Raw genomic sequence first — 13,069 nt, 5'->3', positions numbered from 1 at the left:
TGTTCTAAGGCAGTAAAAAAACTCTATATGTGATTATATCATGCTCATATGTGTTCTAAGGCAATCAAAAAAACTCTATATGTGATTCTACCATGCTCATATGTGCTCTAAGGCAGGCAAAAAGTTGTATATGTGATTCTATCATGCTCATATGTGTTCTAAGGCAGTAAAAATATTATACTGAAATATTATATAAAAGGTCAGTACTGATAAACAAAATATACTGAAATAAATTATATCCAATGCACCTAAGTTAAGGCAATCAAAGTTACATGAAATCTAACGACATGCAATATATTGCATGAAACTTTCATACTTGAGAGGCACCTACAATCGAAGTTCCCTTGTTCAGCAAAAAAATGTTGAACTCAGATCAGAGAACGTCGGCGATGGTTTCATGGAAGTAGTCATGCATTGTGTCCTTAACGATTTGGCGTACATCATCACCGGTAAAAATAAGATGCTGCTTGGAGCTTATGTCGACAGAAGAAGTCTATGAGCCGTGACTGAAGGAAGCAATGACAGGTGAGGTGTTCATATTACTCCCAAACCGGAACACACGACCCTTTTTGGGTTCACCTGCTGCAGTCACCCATGCTGCAGGATCAAATGATGGATGTTGAGTAGAGTCATCGTCATATCGCTCTACCATCTGTTGCTCATATGCCTCCTACAAAATAATGTTTACAGTATGCATCAATAATTAAGAATTACAAAGAAAATGGTAACTTGTATATTGCAATGATTATTAATAGAATAAATACATATTGTCGTCATTCTCGCTTTCTCTGATACGAAATCTCCCGTGGTCTTTCGTTTATGTGTTTCAACAAACACATTCTTATATGGTACAATGCCTCCTTTTTCTGCTTCTTGCGAAGTTAAATGATAAAAGATTTAGTTAACAGGTTTGCAACAATACTTATAAAATTGATATTATATATTGATGAGTTACCGTTTTCTTCAGGTGGCTCTCAAAAGTCTTAGATCCACCTGTGTGTAGATGGGCTTCAGAAATTTTTGCTCGATTTTATGCAGCCTTCGCAGAGCGATTTCGAAATGCATCCCCCGCTCACTTGTCGCACATTCCCTCCCAATAATCTCTTCTGATAGTAATAGGGTCATGGCCCTTCTACTGTAGTGGATCATCTATTCCGTCAGATGCTTTTTTTGTTGCAGTCTTCATATTATGCAGCATGTCTGCAAATTGATTGGCAACCACCTTCTGCCACACCTTTCTTGCATCATGTTCCTCCACCGTAGTCGCGAAGTAATTCGAAGCCTATATATATTTTCAAAAAGTTAGTAGACATGACTATAAAAAAAATTAAATATGAAACACATTAACTATGACAAACAACTGTATATCGTGAATGAGGACCACAACCTGTCTATCACCTCTTTTGGATACTCCTTCCATTGAGCGACCGGTCCTGGTAGATGTTGAAGAAGTGAATTCCTAATCTCGCGTACTACTTCTTGTGGCTCAAACCTCGTGTTGCACATGAATTGGTATACAGTAAATATCAATATAAAATATTTATAAGATATGCAATAAGTGAAAATGAAATACTTACGGTCGATTATCGATATACACTATTCAAATAGGTCTTCTTGTTCCAGACTAAGAAGACCTTGTATCCTGTGTTGGCTCCTAACTTGTGTGATCAACTGGTGTAGGTGGGTCATGTACAGGCGAAACATCACCTGTAAAAAAATACGTTAGAAATTCTCAGAATGTGCATTTCAACTAATCAAGCATCTAATTAGTTATATGATATACCTATCACAGGAGCCCGTGAAGATGAAGGTTGAGCCTGGCTACAACTGGATGAACGACCATTGTAAGCTCCATGAACAATATTCTAACAAATAAAAAATGGCATACAATACATTCAAATGATTCGCATCAAGTATTACAATACATTCAAATAATTCAAATCATTCACATCAAGTATTGCAATACATTCAAATCATTCACATCAAGTATTACAATACATTCAAATCATTCGCATCAAGTATTGCAATACATTCAAATGATTCGCATCAAGTATTACAATACATTCAAATAATTCAAATCATTCACATCAAGTATTGCAATACATTCAAATCATTCGCATCAAGTATTACAATACATTCGAATAATTCAAATCATTCACAACAAGTATGGCAATACATTCAAATCATTCACATCAAATATTACAATACATTCAAATAATTCAAATCATTCACAACAAGTATTGCAATACATTCAAATAGAGGTTTGTATTACAAGATTTTGCTCACTAGCTTGAGAATTCTTCTTCATCACTTGTTTGACTTCCATATTCTTCTTCTTCTTCTTCTTCTTCTTCTTCTTCTTCTTCTTCTTTTTCTTCTTCTTCTTCTTATTCCTCTTCATTGTTTGCCCATCCACTTGGTATATCATTTGGATCACATTCTTCTATGAATGTTTCATCGACCAATGGAGATATGATATGCATATCATGCGCAACATCGTGACTATAAGAGAAGTCATAGATATCATCTGATTGATAGTAATCACTGTCTTTAGCTAACTTGTCTTCCTGTAACTGACCATACTCAGGGTATAGTTTGGACTTCACCTTGCAAACTGCCCACCATTCATTTTTATCTGACTTTTTTGTACTCGGATATGAAGTATAATAAACTTGTTGAGCTTGTGATGCTAATATGAATGGTTCATATGCTGCAAACCTTGATTTATGATTCACCTCCACAATGCCTGAGGATTTGTCGAGTCTTGTTGCAGTTGGATCAAACCAATGACACTTGAATAAAGTTACCATATTATTTATGCCTAAGTAAGTCAACTCCATTATTTCCTCTATAACACCGTAGTAATCATGTTCATTTTCACCGTAGTTGCTACCCTTGACACACTGTTATCATCGCAAATTTTTTACTTTTGTGAGTCAAACCAACCTTTGAAAAAAAAATTGAAAATAACTCGCCTCCGTTTTAAAATGCGGGATAATTCCGAAGAATGGGACTCGCTTGTCGGTACGAGGTTCAACTGTTCCTGACGCCTTTACCAGGGGTAATTGAACCAATGATCAATTGTGTGCTTAGCTTTGCTCAATTTGTCTAAATCATGTTCTATTTCCTAAATACACAAAGAATCAGGCATCTGCTATGAATTTTCTGAAAATGCATATTTGAAAACATGATGTTTGCTTCAAGATTTGAAATACTTAGAAATTTTTGGAAAAGATAACACTTGAAAAATCGTGAACCATGGTGAGAGAATATTTCTGAGGAAAATGAAAATCGATTTCTGAGGAATTTAGAGGCTTTGTGAAAATTGATTTTGAGAAATTTGGAATAACTTTGGAAAAACTTGATTTCTCTGAATTCAAACTTTGAAATTGAATGCATAACTTGGAAAATCAGGATTTTGAACTTAGTAAATGCTTGAAATATCATTTGAAAACTTAGAGTTTTGAGAAAATCGATTTCAGAATAAGACTTAAAAATTTTGAGAAAATTGATTTCTCTGAATTGAAATTGGAATTTGCAAATGAATGAATTGAATGAATATGGATTTGAAAGACTTGATTTTGAGGAATTGAGAATTTTTTTTTTGTATTTTTGAGAAATGCAGTGCATTTTGAAGTTAGCCTAAGAGTGTAGGCTTAATGCGGCTAATACGAAGATTACAAATCTGGGTCTCATTTGTATTCTGACTATGGCCATAAATACAAATTCCACCAAGTTTGTCAACTCCATAAGAGATAGTGCACGTGCCATTTGTGTATACCATAGTGGATAAAAAAATGTGCATGAATTGGCATACATGACAGTTATATATTAAAATTTAAAACTATATGCAATGCATCCTATTCTATGCAGGAATTGAAATTCTTATTCCAAAATTAATTACAATTTACATCACTAATTGAATTTAAATGATTGAAAATTAAAAGAAAGTAAAGTCTTCAATATCCCTGCAAAACTAGAAAACTGGTTAATGAAGATATGTTGGCTTTTCTAGGTTTATCCAGCAATATCTGGAAATTGCTAGATTTTGCTAGATATAAGCCTTTTTCCATCATTCCCTGATATAAACTTAATAAAATATGAAATAAAACTAAACAAATAATAAAGATGAGATTTGAAAATTCGAAATTGGGGTCAAAATGACCAAAATACCCCTGATAGCAAGACTATGGCCTTGAAATCAAGGTTTTTAGAAAGATATTTTGTAAAATACAACTTTTGAAATTCAAATGAGGATAAATTAAACCAAATATGATATGACATGATTAAAAACATGAAAATTAGGGTTTAGAATTTCGAAATTGAGGTCAAATGACCAAAATGCCCCTGATAGCAAGACTATGGTCTTGAAATCAGGGTTTTCTGAAATAGATTTTAGTAAAAACTTGGGATTTATGATTGAAATAAACATAAAATCAAACATAAAACATCCTAATATGATTTTAAACATGAACAACCCCTAAAAACATGAACTTATACATGAAAATCAAGAAATATCACAAAATTTGTGATTTTGGCAGTGTTTCGGGATCCTGCGGGTGCCCTGTTTTGCAATTTGATTAATTCAGGCATCAAACGGATTCCAAATTTTATAAAAATTGGTACCTGCACTTTTTATGTCTTTTAAATCAGATTGAAATCATAAAAATAATTTTTTGACATTATTTTAATCCGAAAATTACATTAAAACCTTAAAATATGCTATTTTTAACCTAAATCACAAACCAGTTTCAGAGTTAGACCCGAATCAGGGGTCAATCCTCCATGAAAACTTCTAAATTTTTACAGAGGCAAACTAGATATAAAAATAGAGATTTTATTATTTACAGATCGGAAAAAGCATCTCCGGTTAGAGAGAAACCCTTCTGGCAATCTGAACTAAAATATAACAAATCTAACAAGGGTTAAAACAGATACTTAGGATTGAAAATATAGACATAAATAGCAAACGTAATAAAAAATTTCTGAAATTTTATCAGTGGATAGTAGACAGAAAAATAATGAAACTCCTTTTTTACAGATCGTGAATCGGATCTGTGGTTTGAGATCTATGGTCATTACAAGTCTGATTAGGGTTTTGGTAAACCCTAACGAGTTTTAAATTTAAAATCAGACTTTCTGTCAGAGGAAAAATACTAAACAGAGACCAAAAATTACCAAAATTTCACAGTAAATAGATCATCTCAACATGAATCCACAACATTTTACGGATCTCAAATCAGATATCAGATGAGAAAAATATTATAACAGCAAGTTACCCTTTTGATTTTAACAACGATTTTAAAGCTTGAAAATCTCGATTTGATGTCTGATTTTTCTGGCAGGGTTCTCGAATCCCAAAACCTTTTATTTTTTTTACAGTAGTTCATTTAGACATTCATGTATCACATATAAAAAAATCAGAAATTAACAGTGAGTATTTCAATCCGAAATAACATGCTCTTTACTGTTCTAAACTAAAAACACACAGAAATTTGATAAAACCTAATAAATCATGCTTTAACTAATGAAAATAATAAAAGAAATACCAAACAGCAAAACGAAATTAATTTTTATGATAAAACACATGTAATAAACATAAATAAGTAAAAAAATAAATAAAAACAGGGAATCCATGGCTGGAATTGCTTTTACCATTGAAACCATGGATTTAATCTATTTAATCAGATAAATCTCATGTTTTCTTGGTTAAGAATATAAAAAATAATGCAATAATCAATTCTAATGGATTAGAATCATGGAAAACCGCATGGAACAGGGTTATATCATCTTCTTGAATTGAACTTGAGGTTCTTGAGGTTGAATCCATGGTTAAATCCATGAAAGGGGAGTTTCCATGGTGAAATCTATTGAAAAATAAAAAAAACCAATAAAAAATAATAAAATAATATTAAATAACTTCTTACCTTGGGGCTGCAACAATAGAGTAAGGAGAGGAGCTGGAGAGAGGAGGAAGACCACGAAAATTTGAGAGAAAAAGAGCTCCTTTTTTACCTCTTGAAGTCCCCCTTTTATAAGTTTTCAAAACCTCCTTAATTAGGGTTAATTAAGGAGTTTTATTTTTTTAGAACTCTTTCTAATAAATCCAATAAAGGGGGCAACGATTTTTTGGAGAATTATAGCCTAGGTGGGACTCTAATTAATCCCTAATTAACACCAAATTAAACCCTAGAAAGTCCAAATGTGGCACCACCTAGTATACATTTGGTTTTTAAAACTTGAATTTAAAACCTTTAAAAACCAATGGTTTAAAACTTAAATAAAATAGATTTTTAAAATTGATTTTGACTCCTCTAAACCCCTAACCTAACTAGGACAATGACTAACCCTAGTCTAACCTTGACTTCTTCAAATGTGGCGCCACCCCGAGTGGGCTCCACTTGAATTTTCAAAAAATGATTTTAAAACTTGAAAATGAGAGGTTTTTGAAAAGAGATTCAAAAGTAGACTTGAAATCAAAAGTTTTAAAATGGCATAAAGTTCCAACTGGGTCAAAACTCCTTTGGATATGGCTCCAACTGAGTGGACCCCACATCAGAGTTTTGAAAATTTAAAATAAATACTGAAAATGGCTTTGAAAATGGGTTAAAATCAATAGTTGAAATTCAAAGTTTTGAAAGTAGAGTCTCAAGCGAACTGGAACTCCAGGTTAGAGTTCTGGATTTTTAGGACTCTGTGATATTGGTTTTTAAAAGCCAAATGAAAGAGTTTTTGAAAAGATTTAATCGAAAATGGTGAAACAAGTCAGAAAATACAGTCAGGGTTAGACTTCTAACTCGATCAGAACTCTGAAATAGAGTCCTGGATCAACTGGACTCTACAAAATGACCTAATTTTTGAAAACAAATAAAAACAAATGAAAATGGAAGTAAAAACAAACTCCTGACTGGATTAGGACTCTGGGACAGAGTCCTGATCGGACTGAAACTTTAGATTTTTTTTTTCGTATTTTTCTGAAAAACAGATGAAAGAACTTGTGAAAACAGTGAAAGCAATAACAAATATTGAAATAAAACAGAGTTCTGATTCAACTGAGACTCTGAGGACAGAGTCCTAATTGAACTAGCACTCTCCAATTTTTGGATTTTCTGAGAAATCAAATAAGAGGATTTTGAAAAACAAGTGAAAACAGGATGAAATTGAAGTTTTGGTTCAGAGTCCTGATCTAAATAGGACTCTGAGAAAGAGTCTTGATTCAATCAGAACTCTAAGAATTTTGGTTTTTCTGGTAAGCAAATGATGAATTTTAAGCAAAGCTTTTGAAAACCAGTGAAAATGAAGTGAGAAAATCAATTTTGGATAGAGTCCTACTTCGATCAGGACTCTGGGGCAGAGTCCTGATTTAATCAGGACTCTGGGATAAAACCTCAAAATTTTGAAATTCTTTGATAAAAGTATAACAATTTTGATAGATGGAAAGATTTTTAAAAGATTCTTTCAAAATTGAAATCAGGATCAGAGTCCTGATCCAACTAGGACTCTCTGAACAGAGTCTTGTTTTGAATAAAACTCTGAGTTTCTGACTCATTTTAAAAGATTTTAAAAGATTTGATTGAAAATGGATAAAATAGCTGTAAAAGATTAGAGTCCTAATCCGATTAAAACTCTGAAGAAGAGTCCTGATCTGACTGGACTCTTGAAGAAGAGTCCTGATCCAACTAAGACTCTAAAATTTTGGCCAAAACAGAAGATTTTAAAAGGTTTTCTCCGAAAACAGGTAGAAAGGTAGTGAAAAGTAGAGTTCTGATCCGACTGGACTCTGGAAAAAGAGTCATAATCCAACTAGGACTCTGAAATTTTTGGAGATTTTTGACAAGTAAAGGAATTCAGAAGCAACACCACCTAAATGGGTCTCATCTGAGAATTGAAATCGGTTGAAAATTGAGTTTAAAACAAATCCAGATTGTTTTCTGAGAAAATATTTCAAAATATAAGGTCTTGGAGATTGGAAAATGACAGAATGCTGATTAAAAACCCAGGTTTTATCAATTGATTTTGAAAGAAAAGTTTTAAAAACCCAAATCTGGATTGAATATTTTAAAAACAGGAGTATTGGACCTCGAAAATGAGATGTAATGACATGCAATGCCATGCAATGCAGTGAAATGACATGTCAAATGGATGAAATGATATTGCAATGATATATGAAATGTAAACACTAGATGAGGATGAAAATTTGGGGTGTTTACACACACACACGCTACTATTCATCGTTGATTTGTTTATACCATAATCTTTTATATGGAATCAATAACCATTTATGATGTACCCGTTGTAACATTACACAACTTTGGTCGGACCATTTTCTAAATCACATATTCTTTGATCTTTAACATCATCATGGCGGACGTAAGCACAAACATAAACAATGATTGTGATCATGACCAATTAAGTAACTTAGTGTTGTTTACAAGTACACAATTTATGTTAGAGTCCTTACCAACTGTTTCAACCACTCCACAAACTTAGTTTCACGTTCTTTTTGTACTTCTGCATCAGTGAGATGTGAAACTTCTCTTCGCAACTCCAGATCAAATCGTCTGCAAACCACAAACACTTATATTATTGAACCATGTATGCACGTATAGAACATAAAAGGATTTATAATTGTGTTGCATCTACATATACTTACTTGATGTATGGGTCGATCGCTGAGCAATTAAAAAGAATATATATGTGTGTTGCATCTTGCTCTAGATCTGTCAAGAGCCTTGATCGGCAACTACCAAATGCATGCCCAAGTGGTTGAAATATCGACAGCTTGTCAGCTACAGTTACTTGTTCTCCATCATTGTTACGAGGCGGGCATGTGTAATGTGTTAGAATTTGAGGTTCAAAGCACATAGATGAGAAATTTGAAATCTCTTCTAAAGTGTACGCCTCACAAATAGAGCCTTCTACTCTTGCTTTATTACGAACCTTTTTTTTTAGGTCAAGTATGCATCTGTCAAAAATATACATTTCAGATTTGAAATATTTGTCATTGAGGAAACAAATATAAGAAAACATATATCTTTCAAATGGGTACATCCATCGATATTGTACAGGGCCACCAACCCTTAGTTCATATGAAAAATGTATGCTCAAATGTTCCATAACATCGAAAAATGCCGGCGGAAAAAACTTTTTTAGCAGACAAACAGTGGTGATGACAGAGTCCTCAAGATTCTTTATATCAGATACTACGACTTTCGATGCGCATAATGTTCTAAAAAATCTACTCAACTCAGACAATACCCTCCATATAGGTTTGTCTAACATATCATGAAATGCTAGGGGTATCAATCGTTGTATAAAAATATGACAATCATGGCTCTTCAACCCATATAACTGTCCATCGTCAATCTTCACAACCCGAGCAATGTTACAGACATATCCATATGGAAATCTCAATTGTCTCAACCATTGACATACATGCTTTATTTGATCAAATCCAAGCACGTACTTTGCATTTGGTTTCAGTACTTTGCCATTATACTCTTTGAGTTCCAATTCAAGTCTTTTACATATTACTTTTAAATCCATACGGGCCTTTGGATTATCCTTTGTTTTCTCTTTAACATTCATTACTGTATTGAACACATTATCAAACCCATTTTTTTCACATGCATCACATCCAAATTATGTCGTATCAATAGGGTCGACCAATATAATAGTTTCCAAAAAATAAGTTTTTTTGTTCAATTGTGATCCTTCCCAAATTCATGGAAGGGTGTAGGACTGCGGGCATCTGTTAATACATCTGAAAAGTATCACAATCTTCTTAGAATCTCTATGCCAGACAATCTTGTGGATGGACCTTCCATTTCAGTTGTGCCTTCTCTAAACGCATTCCTTTGTCGTCGTAACGGATGGTCGCTGGGTAGAAATCGATGATGGCACTCAAACCAGCAAGGCTTCCTTCCATGCGTCAATCTAAAAGCTTTGGTATCCTCCATGCAGTACGGACATGCCAACCTCCCATGTGTGCTCCAACCAGATAGCATATCATATGCAGGGAAGTCACTGATTATCCATATTACAACGACCTTCATATTGAAATTTTGTTTTTTGTGGGCATCATACGTGGTAACATCGTCATCCCACAGTACTTTTAGTTCATCAATCAATAGCCTTAAATATACATCAAGATTTTGGCCAGATGAGGTCAAACCAAGGATCAACAGAGACAAGAAAAGATTTGGACGCTTCATATATAAGCTTGGTGGAAGGTTGTATGGTGTTACAAATACTGGCCAACATGAGTATGGAGTTGATCTACCCCCAAATGGATTAAATTCATTTGTACATAAACCGAGTCTAACATTTCTCACTTTCATTGCGAAGTTCTGATGAGTACGATCAAAGTGCTTCCAAGTTTCAACATCAACAGGATGCGTGATTTTGTCTTCATCGTGTCAAACTTTATTTGCATGTCATATCATGTGTTTAGATGTCCTTGAAGATATATACAATCATTGCAATCTATGAGTGATAGGAAAATAGCGGAGCGACTTGTATGAAACTTCCTTTGATCTTGTGCTATCATTGCCTCTTGTCTTTGGCTTGAATCGAGGATGCCCAAATGACGGGCATGATATGTTGTTTTCCTGATCCTTGAAATACAACATGCAGTGATTTGGACAAGCATCAATCTTTTTATACCCCATATCTAAAGCGTTGACCATAACTTTCGCACGATAGAAATTTTGTGACAATTTCTCATCTTTGGGCAACATACTCTTCACAATCATGCACAAACGGTCAAAACATGATTGACTCAAATTATACTCGAACTTCAAATTTATTAGTTGAAGAATTGCAGACAAGATAGTGTCTCTCGCAACCGTTCCAAAGTGTCTCATCAGCATCTTTAAGTAAATCATAAAATCTACTAGCTACATCGTTTGGTGATTCTTCATCTACTGCAGTTCTTACATCACTAGGACTCATAGCAAAACCCAGTTCTGTTCCTGCGGCATCAAATATCAAATTCATATATGGATTATCGTGCACTACATTCACCCGTGCATCAAAATTGTTTCTAAATTCTTCTCCATGAAATGTCCAATTCTGATAATCACTTACAAAACCCTTCCTGTATAGGTGATGTCTAACGCCATGAGGTTCTACAAATCAATTATTCTTACAAATCTTGTAGATACACCTAATCCGACCAGTGGGATCCACTATACTGGCACTTGCCGTTGCAAATTCAATAAAACTTTCAACACCATCCATATATTCATGCCATAACTCATTGTCTATTATCATACGGTACATTCATTCATGGTTTGCAGTCATTTTGTCGTATGATGTTACGAATAGTATCCTAACCAGTTAAAAGAGAACCATCAGAATGCTATGATGAAGAAAATATCAAATTTATCATGCAATATATGATGTCATACAATCACAAGAATTATGATACATGCATTGATAACTTAATATTTTCATGTGCAAACTATTCATGACACGATACATTCATTTGAAGCATGCTTTCATTATACAATTTCACATGGAAGTCATAATCAAATTGAAAGTAACTACATGCAAGCATGAATACAATCACATTAAATATTGCAATACATCGAAATCATTCATATCAAACAAATGTCAAACATGTACCTGTAGCAAACACACTTCAATATCATGTTAACTTCTACCATGCCTAGCATGAAATCCGTACTCCAAAAATAAGAACACTTCTATTCTCATACATTAAAATCATGCTCAGCATGATCTCCGAACTCCAACAAAGCAGTCCTAGATATCAATAACTAAGTGAGTGTGTGAACAATAAAGCGTTACATCCAATAAATTAAATAATATGTGATGTGTTTGCATCACTTACTCACCACGGGTATTTACCCGATTTGCATTATTGTTGTCACTTACTTACCGCGGGTGGTAGGGTACAAGCGAGTTCTGTTGAGAAATCTGCAAAAAACACTGTGTTAAAATGAAGTCACCACCTGTCGAAAAAAAAAACTGAGGCAAATGAAAAAATCTTGCATAGGCCTTTTATCTAAAAAATACGACCCTTCTAGAAGTCGGGCTTTGGTGCACGTATTAGCTCTAGCTTTACTAGAGTTATCCGAGTAGCAGGAACCATCAAACAAACGATAACTGATTTAATGAGTCATTCGCAGTTTCACAGAATGATGCAGTTTCACATAATGCAAGGGGGCGACCCCCTGTCTGCCAAAAACGCATGAGGGGTGACCCCCTGCCTGCCAAAAACGCATGGGGGGCGACCTCCTGCCTGTCGAAAACGCAGGGGGGGCAACCCACTGCGCTCTGCTGTCGGAAACGCAGGGGGTCGACCCCCTGCTGCCGGAAATGCAGAGGGGTTGACCCCCTGCTGCTGGAAACGCAGGTGGTCGACCCCCTGCCGAAAATGCAGGGGGGTCGACCCCCTGCCGATGGAAACGCAGGGGGGTCGACCCCCTACCGGAAACGCAAGGGGGTCGACCCCCTGCCGACAAAAAGGTTTACTTGCGCATCGCCGAGCGGCGGTGGGAAGCTGACGGGGAGTGGCGGCCGGCGAGCGGTGGGGGCCGAAGAGAGGCCGACAGGTGGTGGGAGGGAGAGGGCGACGGGCGGGAGCAGTGGAAGATGCAGCAAAATAGGAAAAGAAAAAGAGGTCTGGAATTAGGGATTTATGCGACATTTAGCGACGAAATAATTCCGCCGCTAAGCCGTCGTAAATCAAAAATACGAAAATAGCGATGGAATCTATTTCGTCGCCAAATCTGTCGCTGAATGACGCGACTATTATGACAAAATACGAAAATAGCGACGAAATATATTCCATCGCTAAATAGCTACGACGTGTGCGACAGAACCTATTTTGTCGCTATTTTCGTAAATAGTATTCATTTTAGCGATGGATTTGTTTCTCTCGTTAGTCCGTCACTAGTTAGCAATGGAATTATTCCGTCGCTAATTCCATATTTTCTTGTAGTGTCTATCCCCCGCCAGCCCATATGGGCCCATCCTAATTATGTAAAGTTTTTTACTTCCTAATTTCTAATTGCCCAAAAAATACTACTTTATCTAAAGACAA

This window comes from Nuphar pumila, chromosome 13, assembly GCF_984573655.1.
Source record: "Nuphar pumila chromosome 13, dmNupPumi1.hap1.1, whole genome shotgun sequence".
NCBI classification, from domain to species: Eukaryota; Viridiplantae; Streptophyta; class Magnoliopsida; order Nymphaeales; family Nymphaeaceae; genus Nuphar; species Nuphar pumila.
This window is presented reverse-complemented; position numbering follows the sequence as displayed.